The following is an 11,192-nucleotide window of genomic DNA, read 5'->3' as shown; positions in this document are numbered from 1 at the left end:
CCAGACCTTGTACTACTACTACTACTACTACTACTACTAATTTATTTATACCCCACCCTCTGTGGGTGGCTTCCAACAAAATATTAAAATACAATAGTGAGTCAAACATTAAAAACTTCCCTAAACAGGGCTGCCTTCAGATGTCGTCTAAAAGTCTGGTAGTTGTTTTTTTCTTTGACATCTGGTGGGAGGGCATTCCACAGGGTGGGTGCCACTAGGGTGAGAAGGCCCTCTGCCTGGTTCCCTGTAGCTTTGCTTCTCACAGTGAGGGAACCGCCAGAAGGGCTCGGCGCTGGACCTCCAGTGGTCTCTTTGGCCGCCCCCAGTCACCAGTCAAGCTGCCGCATTCTGGATTAGTTATAGTTTCTGGGTCACCTTCAAAGGTAGCCCCACATAGAGCGCATTGCAGTAGTCCAAGCGAGAGATAACCAGAGAATGCACCACTCTGGTGAGACAGTCCGCTGGCAGGTAGGGTCTCAGCCTGCATACCAGATAGAGCTGATAAACAACTGCCCTGGACACAGAATTGACCTGCGCCTCCATGGGCAGCTGCGAGTCCAAAATGACTCCCAGGCTGTGCACCTGGTCCTTCAGGGGCACAGTTACCCCATTCAGGACCAGGGAGTCCTCCACACCTGCCCACCTCCTGTCCCCCAAAACAGTACTTCTGTCTTGTCAGGATTCAACCTCAATCTGTTAGCCGCCTAGCACCTTGTAGCACCTACAAGGTTTCTGCAAGTTAACCAGGAAAAAACACCACTCACAATATTGAACTTAATTATTCCGCTCACGAAAAGGCTTCCCATTTTATTCCACTTGGGTGTCTGAGAATGTGAATTCATGATACACTGATTAGGGGCAGAGGAAGGGGGGTGCGGTGGGTGCAGCCCACCTTGAGTGTCACCACTGGGGGGGGGGTAACAAAATGCCAGGCGGCACTCACTGCGGGGCCTGCAGTGCGCCCGAGCCACACATCTCTCCTGGGAGAGATGCAGTGGCTTGGGTGCATGCAGGCTCTATGCTGCCCAAATGGTCTGCCCACTGCCTCCCCCCCCCAGCTGTAGGGGGGCTGAGTGGGAGGAGGCACTCAGGCCCCTTGGTGTGTCCTGCCCCTATGGGCAGCTTGCCCCATCCCTGGGCGTGCCGCCCCAGGTGCCCGAGAGGCTTCCTCTGCCGCTGACAGTGATTAGCTAATGTGAACAGTCCCCAAATGCTGTCAATTTGTGCACTTTCTTCATACTTCCTTGAGAATGTCAAAAATCACTAGTGTTCATTCATTTCCTCTATTCAGCCCACATCAACCACAGCATGTCTGAGTCCTTGCTGAAGTATGGCTCCTTATCTTGAGAAAGCATGGCGTTTGCCATACATTAGGGAATGCTCATTGGGGACGGAAAAGAGCTCGACTATGAGTGGGGAAACTGTGGTCCTCCAGATGTTGTTGGACTGCAACTCAGGACTCAGGAGGTTGCGAGCTGAGGTTCCAGCAATAGCTAGAAAGCCACAGGTTCCCCATCCCTTAACTAAATCCCCCCCTTCCTTCTGATGAGGATGTGTGCAATTTCCCAATATCCTCACTGGGGGCTGATTTTCTCCTGTGCACTTCTGTCCTGACATGGGTCACCTTAGAAACCTAGCAACCAAGCAAATTGCTTGTATGGAATTAACAAGCAAGTTGGGGGTTTTTATGATGTAAATAAGAACTATGGGGAAGCTGCTGGATGAGGAGAGGTTTAACACTTTCTCTCTCTGCCATGACAAAAATCTCCTGCTGAAGCTGCTTATTTGCATTTCAAGGGAAGCTCCATTAGCCTCAATGGAGGCATTCCTAGAAATGTAAATAACAGCTTTGAAATTTTTGTAGGGACCATGGCAAGGAGAAAGCTGCTCAGACTTTCCTGTGACTGCTATTCACAGAACAAAAACATGCACAATTGGTGCATTCATGTAATTGAGGTCGCATCCAGGGCCAGCCCTCCCAAGAAGTGGGGTGAGGTGGTTGCCTCAGGTGGCAGATGTGGGCTACTCAGATCTTCAGTTAAAACAATTGTAGCAGAGGCCCTGTCTCTGCTTTGTATCTGGTGTTGTAGCCAGGAGTTGTAGATTGGCTGCCGGTGCAGAGGTCACAAGACTACTGTAGCCATTGATCACATAACTATGTTGACTATATGAAGCCATTGGGAGCATGCTGATGACACACAGCTCTATGCTCATATGAATCAGGAGAGGCTGTTGGTGCCTGGAAGCAGGGATGGGCTGGAGGCGGGTCATTATTTTGAGGTAGAGATAGAGATAGAGGTGATTTGGACAAGCTGTTTTGGACAAGCTGTTTTGGACGACCTATTCCTTCAAAGCCATTAGGATAATGATCTGGATTAGAAGGATGATCTGGGAAGGGTTGCACTTCTTCTGAAGGAACAGATCTGTGCTTGCCTACAACTTCCTTCCAGCTGTCCAGCTGCCTAGTGTGATCTTCTGTGAAGCTCAGTAGCTCTCTGAGATATTTCACCTCATAACTACCTGATCCTTAAACTGGAGCTGCCAGGCCTTGAACCTGGGACATTCTACATACCAAACATGTGCTCTACCACAAAGCTAACATGTATTATATGATGTCATATCATATAAAAAGCATTGTCTCTACCACTCATGAAATACTACTGCCTCTCTAAATAGAATCAACCAGATGAATACATATTTATTCTTGGTATCGCTAGTGAAAAGGGAAGATGTTTGGCACGTGGCACCTTACATTTGGAAGCCTGATGCTGCTAACACATTTGCAGATGACCTGATTTTCAGTCAGAGTTCCATGTATAACAAAATAGTTCCTTAGCTGCGCAAGCGGTGTTTTGTTTTTTATTTGGGCAAAAGCAGAATAAAAACAGGGAGGTTGGCAAATGGCAAATAGGCTTTTAGACAAAGAGGGGGGAGAGAAGGAAATAATGTATTTAAATAAATATTGAGGTAACAGCCCGTTTTGGGATAACCGTTTGTTTTATTGTTCCATTTTCTGTGGATAGTTTATTGTTTTTAAACAATTCTTTTGCTGTTTGAGTCTGAACTACCATTTCAAGGTGATTTTATATTATGAAACACCCTGATATCTGAGGATGAAGGGCAATATACAAAGTTAGTTAGTTAGTTAGTTAGTTAGTTAATAATACAGCCCAATCCTATGCATGTTTACTCTGGTAAATCCTATTGAGTTCAAAGTGATTTGCAGACTGATCCTACCTAGTGACTCTCCTCTTTTTCACAGCCTCCTCTCCCCTCCATCAGTCCATCCTACTGCCTCCATTGTTCAGTGTTTTCCTTCCCTCAGTTGCTGTTCCTTTAAGGCTCTGCCTGACACTGTGTGCCTCCCAGTGCTATTTTTACAGAAAAAGAGGTGCCAGAACTCTACATGAATGCCTTCCTTGTTTTTTTAGAATGGCAATGGCGCCCACCTGAAAGGTGGGGAAAAAAGGCCCTGGTGCCTCCGATGTCAGGTTGCCAGTCAGGACAGGAGAAAGGAGGTGAGCTAGAACCTTAATCTGCCACCTCTCCCAAATCTGCCACTGAAGCGTCCAGCTCAGTTAGGCCCATTGTAGGTTCAAAGCAGTTCCTCTGTCACCTTAAACTTCCCCAGGCAGTTTAGCATACTGTAGTTCATTTCCTTAAAATATATTCTGGGAATAAATGTAGAACATCCTACATTGAAATGCACAGTTCATGATGAAATCCTTAGTCTCAAAGCAGTTCCTATCTCTTTAATGAAATACTTGGGTCTGAGAAGGTTATCCTATCGGATCTTTTTTAAGAGTCTAGTTATCCTATCGGATCTTTTTTAAGAGTCAAGTGTCAGCTTGCAAGTTCATGTACCAGATTTCAGATATACTCCTCTGTTTGCTCACTAGCTTCCAGCCTTCCAGCCACAGAGAAAATATACTTGCATGCAAGTATAAAATGAAGCAATGGCTTTTATGGTAACTGAGTTGCAACACAGTTACTGCATTATAAAACCATTGTTTATTTTTTTTAAAAAGAATTAACAAACTTTATTAAATCTCATATTATAGATATAGTGTGTAACATAAGATAGCAAAATACACATATTTAATAAATATTCATATTATAATTATGTTATACTTAATATTTTACCACACAGAAAAACTTACGTATATTCACCCACATTTATACTTTATTTATTCTTCATAAATTCAATAAGAGGGTTGCATGTAATTTTATTTCTCTTTCTTGTCTGCTTTCTCTCACTCTGATCACTTCCATAAGCTTGGTACTTGTACTGCTACCTCCCAAATGTTTGTTGCCCATTCTTTAACTCTTGGTGGTGACCTATTTTTCCATTTTTGTACAATGAGCATGCAAGCAGCTACTATCAAATTCCATATTAACTTCTTATGGTTTATTTAATAATTTATAATAACAATTTCTTATTAATACCCTGTCCATCTGGCTGGGTTTCCCCAGCCACTCTGGGCGGCTTCCAAGAGAATACTAAAAACACAAGAAAACATCAAACATCAAACATTAAAAACTTCCCTAAACAGGGCTGCCTTCAGATGTCTTCTAAAACTCAGATAGTTACTATGAGGAATTATAAAATATGCATCTAGCCACTGTGTCCACGATGAATTCATTGTGTTGACTGGGTTTGATACATTGACAATAATTTCAGATCAGATCCCACAACCCTCTGCATCTCTGGCCATTTTCTCTACTGCCCATTTCTCTCTCTTCACAAGTCACGTACACAGCCCGGTTGCTTAAACAGGCATGTGTCCTGGGTCATCAAAGATAGTGGGCAAGTTTCTTTGATGTAGCTTTCTGATATGTTAATCTTAGGATGTTAATCTTAGGGCCAGGAAACAGATCTCACGTGAAGGTGATAATGATCGCTGTCCTCCTGGCCATCCTTCTTATCATGTGTATTGCTTGTTTATCACCTCCCGGGGTTGCCAAATGTCCTCCTTTGTAGTTATGTTATTTGTTTACCCCAGAAATATGTGTGCTTAATTAGTTTAACTTGTCCCCACTTGGGGTTTGTTGAAATGCTCAGAAGAAATCTGATTGGTTCTTACGAACGCTCTGTAAAAAGTTCTTTTGTGAATAAAACGACCTGGGCTGAGGGGTAGAGGGAGACAGACAGAGAGAATATCATACGCACCCTTCCCAGAGTCTTGCTGGTTCAAGTCTCTGTGTGTATTCTTATTAATCAGAGTTCAATCCTTCCTTTACTTTGTGAACGCCTAATGCATCTCTGGGCTATTTGTGGGGCATAGGAATTCATTCACCCCCCCCCCAAAGTATAGTCCAGCCCACCACATGGTCTGACTGGCCCACAGCTGGAAAAGGTTGCTGGCCCCTGCCCTGACTTAGTACCTCAGCGGCAGGGTTATTTCTCCAAATGCCCCCGGGAGAGTGCTTTGGCTCAGAAGCTGAACACATCATTTGCATGCGGAAGTCCTCAGTTTCACTTCCTGGCATCTCCCAGTTTAAAAAAAAAATCATAGGAAGGGTATAACTTATCCCTTTTGCAAAATCCTTGGCACTGAGATCAGAAACAGTGATCTTCTTCTGTTGAAATGGACAGCATTGCATAGGAAGTTTTGGTGCTGCTAGGAAAATGAGCCAAGTAGTTCACAAAGTCACATGTGGCAAGCCTCCTTTCCATTGGCTGGGGCTGTTGTAGTCAAGTTTAATATATAGGGTTGCACTCAAAACCTATGTGTGAGGGCAAGGCTACTTGTGCAGTGGGGGTTTCTAACACCACCACTTTAGAATACTGTATCCCTGAAGAGCCTTTCTTGGGGTTTGGGGAACACTCAGGAAAAGTCTGGGTGACTGCTGTGGGAGGTATTTTTATTTTTATCGCTTTTCAGCTGAAATGTTCACAGCTTAGTATCAAAAGGTTCTCACGAGTAACATCTCGTTACATTTATTTCACAATATTTAGCTTTCAGCACTTCAGCGAAAGTGTGGGCAGAAAGTAGGTCCACTGCTAGATATCTGGGTAGTTTGAAGTACATCAGGGAGTAGAACTGATTCCTAACTGTTTAGTGGCAGAAAGAACAAAATCAATCCCCTTCGTCCCTTACACTCCGTGATGTTAGTTGACTACGGCTGCCAAATTTCAAAAGGTGAAATTTGAGTTGTTGTTGAGTTGTTGTTTTTTCTGCAAGATATCAAAAAAGAAAATGAAGTGTTTGAGCAATTTTAGTCGACCCACTATGCAACAGCCATGGAAAAAGCAAAATTCATGTTAGGGTCAAAAGGACTGAGAATAAAACTGCCGATAATCATAATGCCATGATCAAGGCTGAATTGACCCTCACCTGTTTAACATTATTAGAATGATATTAGATATATTGTTCTAAAACATCACAGGGCGTACTTGTAATTTAGATTGCTTTTCTTACCTCGTTGTTGGTTTATTTTCATCAAAATGCTGCTGGTTGCTCTTAATAACAGATTAAGAATATTAAGAGCAATGCATCCTTTGTCCTTCTGCGTTACCACAACCCTTCCTTAACTCTTTCCTAACGTTAAAAAGATGAGTTTAGAGCCACCCCAAGGACAACTCCATGAGGAAATGTTACAACATGGGGTGTTGTTGTTTAGTAATTTAGTCGTGTCTGACTCTTTGTGACCCCATGGACCAGAGCACGCCAGGCACTCCTGTCTTCCACTGCCTCCCGCAGTTTGGTCAGACTCATGTTTGTGGCTTCAAGAACACTGTCCAACCATCTCGTCCTCTGTCGTCCCCTTCTCCTTGTGCCTTCCATCTTTCCCAACATCAGGGTCTTTTCCAGGGAGTCTTCTCTTCTCACGAGGTGGCCAAAGTATTGGAGCCTCAGCTTCACGATCTGTCCTTCCAGTGAGCACTCAGGGCTGATTTCCTTCAGAAAAGATAGGTTTGATCTTCTTGCAGTCCATGGGACTCTCAAGAGTCTCCTCCAGCACCATAATTCAAAAGCATCAATTCTTCGGCGATCAGCCTTCTTTATGGTCCAGCTCTCACTTCCATACATCACTACTGGGAAAACCATGGCTTTAACTATACGGACCTTTGCTGGCAAGGTGATGTCTCTGCTTTTTAAGATGCTGTCTAGGTTTGCCATCGCCTTTCTCCCAAGGAGCAGGCGTCTTTTAATTTCGTGACTGCTGTCACCATCTGCAGGGATCATGGAGCCCAAGAAAGTAAAATCTCTCACTGCCTCCATTTCTTCCCCTTCTATTTGCCAGGAGGTGATGGGACCAGTGGCCATGATCTTCGTTTTTTTGATGTTGAGCTTCAGACCATATTTTGCACTCTCCTCTTTCACCCTCATTAAAAGGTTCTTTAATTCCTCTTCACTTTTTCCCATCAAGGTTGTATCATCTGCATATCTGAGGTTGTTGATATTTCTTCCGGCAATCTTAATTCCTGCTTGGGATTCATCCAGCCCAGTCTTTCGCATGATGAATTCTGCATATAAGTTAAATAAGCAGGGAGACAATATACAGCCTTGCCGTACTCCTTTCCCAATTTTGAACCAATCAGTTGTTCCATATCCAGTTCTAGCTGTAGCTTCTTGTCCCACATAGAGATTTCTCAGGAGACAGATGAGGTGATCAGGCACTCCCATTTCTTTAAGAACTTGCCATAGTTTGCTGTGGTCAACACAGTCAAAGGCTTTTGCATAGTCAATGAAGCAGAAGTAGATGTCTTTCTGGAACTCTCTAGCTTTCTCCATAATCTAGCGCATGTTTGCAATTTGGTCTCTGGTTCCTCTGCCCCTTCGAAATCCAGCTTGCACTTCTGGGAGTTCTCAGTCCACATACTGCTTAAGCCTGCCTTGTAGAATTTTAAGCATAACCTTGCTAGCATGTGAAATGAGTGCAATTGTGCGGTAGTTAGAGCATTCTTTGACACTGCCCTTCTTGGGGATTGGGATGTAGACTGATCTTCTCCAATCCTCTGGCCACTGCTGAGTTTTCCAAATTTGCTGGCATATTGAGTGTAGCACCTTAACAGCATCATCTTTTAATATTTTAAATAGTTCAGCTGGAATATCATCACTTCCACTGGCCTTGTTATTAGCAGTGGTTTCTAAGGCCCATTTGACTTCACTCTCCGGGATGTCTGGCTCAAGGTCAGCAACCACACTACCTGGGGTATACGAGACACCCATTTCTTTCTGGTATAGTTCCTCTGTGTATTCTTGCCACCTCTTCTTAATGTCTTCTGCTTCTGTTAGGTCCTTTCCACTTTTGTCTTTTATTATGGTAATCTTTGTACAAAATGTTCCTTTCATATCTCCAATTTTCTTGAACAGATCTCTGTTTTTCCCTATTTTTTGGAAATCTGCATTCAATTTCCTGTAAGTAAAGGTAAAGGTACCCCTGCCCATACGGGCCAGTCTTGACAGACTCTAGGGTTGTGCGCTCATCTCACTCTAGAGGCCGGGAGCCAGTGCTGTCCGCAGACACTTCCGGGTCACGTGGCTAGCGTGACGAAGCTGCTCTGGCGAGCCAGAGCCGCACACGGAAACGCCGTTTACCTTCCCGCTAGAAGCGGTCCCTATTTATCTACTTGCACCCGGGGGTGCTTTTGAACTGCTAGGTTGGCAGGCTGGGACCGAGCAACGGGAGCGCACCCCGCCGTGGGGATTCGAACCGCCGACCATGTGATTGGCAAGTCCTAGGCGCTGAGGTTTTACCCACAGCGCCACCCGCGTATCTTTCACTATCTCCCTCGCATTTTGCTTGCCTTCTCTCCCTCGCTATTTGTAAGGCCTCGTTGGACAGCCACTTTGCTTTCTTGCATTTCCTTTTCGTTGGGATGGTTTTAGTTGCTGCCTCCTGTATAATGTTACGAGCCTCCATCCATAGTTCTTCAGGCACTCTGTCCACCAAATCTAAATCCTTAAACCTGTTCCTCACTTCCACTGTGTATTCATAAGGGATTTGACTTAGATTGTATCTTACCGGCCCAGTGGTTTTTCCTACTTTCTTCAGTTTAAGCTTGAATTTTGCTATAAGAAGCTGATGATCTGAGCCACAGTCAGCTCCAGGTCTTGTTTTTGCTAACTGTATAGAGCTTCTCCATCTTTGGCTGCAGAGAAAATAATCAATCTGATTTCGATGCTGCCCATCTGGTGATGTCCATGTGTAGAGTCGTCTCTTGTGTTGTTGGAAAAGAGTGATTGTGATGACCAGCTTGTTCTCTTGGCAGAACTCTATTAGCCTTTGCCCTGCTTCGTTTTGAACTCCAAGGCCAAACTTGCCAGTTGTTCCTTTTATCTCTTGACTCCCTACTTTAGCATTCCAATCCCCTATAATGAGAAAAACATCCTTCTTTGGTGTCATTTCTATAAGGTGTTGTAAGTCTTCATAGAATTGCTCAATTTCAGTTTCTTCAGCACCAGTGGTTGGTGCATAAACTTGGATTACTGTGATGTTAAAAGGTCTGCCTTGGATTCATATCGAGATCATTCTATCATTTTTGAGATTGCATCCCAGTACAGCTTTTGCCACTCTTTTGTTGACTATGAGGGCCACTCCATTTCTTTTACGGGATTCTTGCCCACAGTAGTAGATATGATGGTCATCCGAACTGAATTTGCCCATTCCCGTCCATTTTAGTTCACTGATGCCCAGGATGTCAATATTTATTCTTGCCATCTCATTTTTGACCACATCCAACTTACCCAGGTTCATGGTTCTTACATTCCAGGTTCCTATGCAATATTTTTCTTTACAGCATTGGACTTTCCTTTCGCTTCCAGGCATATCCGCAACTGAGCGTCCTTTCGGCTTTGGTCCAGCCGCTTCATCAGCTCTGAATCTACTTGTACTTGTCCTCCGCTCTTCCTCAGTAGCATGTTGGACGCCTTCCGACCTGAGGGGCTCATCTTCCAGCATCATAACTTTCATATGCCTGTTGTCTTTGTCCATGGAGTTTTATTGGCAGGGATACTGGAGATACTGCTCCAGGTGGATCACGTTTGGTCAAAACTCTCCACTATGACCTGTCCATCTTGGGTGGCCATGCACGGCATAGCTCATAGCTTCTCTGAGTTATTCAAGCCCCTTCGCAACGGCAAGGCAGTGATCCATGAAGGGGACAACATGGGGTAGTTTAGGGAAAAAGGCATGTTAAAGGCTTACTGGATTATGCTGAGAAGGTGGATAGGGAGACAATTCTCTCCCTCTCTCATAATACTAGAATCATTCAATGAAGCAGAATGTTGGAAACTGAGGCGTTCTCAAAGTAAAAGAAGTGTTACCGGAAAATCCGAGGGTTCCCTTGGGCAGAAATCAAGACACCAACCAGAGCAATTTGGAGCAAATCAGCAGTCTGTAGGCTTGGTCTTTATTAAAGAAAGACTGTCGCAGCAGGACTCCCACCGCCCACAAGGTGAAGCAAGATGGAAGCCCAGAACAAAGGAAGACCCCAACTTTTATTAGCTCCTAATCCCCTAAATTACACCCCTAGAAATACATCATATTTACATCATGACTATATTAAAAACAGGAGGAGTTGGGGAGGGGTTGAACAGGTAATCTGAGTATCCTGACACCTGGCCGGAGCCCCTTCTCCCCCCCCGCCATGAGTCATTTCCGGAAAACAAAGGGAAAGGCGCAGTTTCCTGCCCCCTGAGGGGAATCTGGTCACAGTCGCTTTGTCATAGTCTGTGTTGAATACACCAGTGTATGCAGTTTGTTGTGTCCATGATAGCCCTCTGTCTGAGCCCATCAAGATGACTATCAAGGTTGCCATGTCAACTGGGTAAAGCTGCAGAGTACGTGCCTGCTCGGTCAAGGGATTATGGCTGACTGGTATCAGGCCACCCCCCTTTGATAGTCCTTGTAATACGAAGCAGAATAAAAGTGATCCGGTGAAAATCTGATGTACGGCTGATTTATGGTGTAGCAGGAAACCCCCCCCCCCATCATTCAGTTTGTACAAATGTCATACACACTCACACTCACACACTACATACGCTACACTTCTGTTATAAATTCATAGAAAATCAACCATACATCAGATTTGCACTGTTCCACTTTTATTTTACTCCATGAAGGAAGGACTACAAAATGGGGAAGGTTTGATACAGGCCACCATAATCCCTTGAGCATAGCAGCACATCCACAGGAGCCCTGCCCAGTTGCTATGCCAACCCTGATGGTCTCAGACAGAAGAC

The sequence above is a fragment of the Podarcis tiliguerta genome (genome assembly GCF_965153285.1).
Source record: "Podarcis tiliguerta genome assembly, chromosome: 1".
NCBI classification, from domain to species: Eukaryota; Metazoa; Chordata; class Lepidosauria; order Squamata; family Lacertidae; genus Podarcis; species Podarcis tiliguerta.
The sequence above is the reverse complement of the archived record's forward strand: the minus strand, read 5'-3'. Positions refer to the sequence as shown.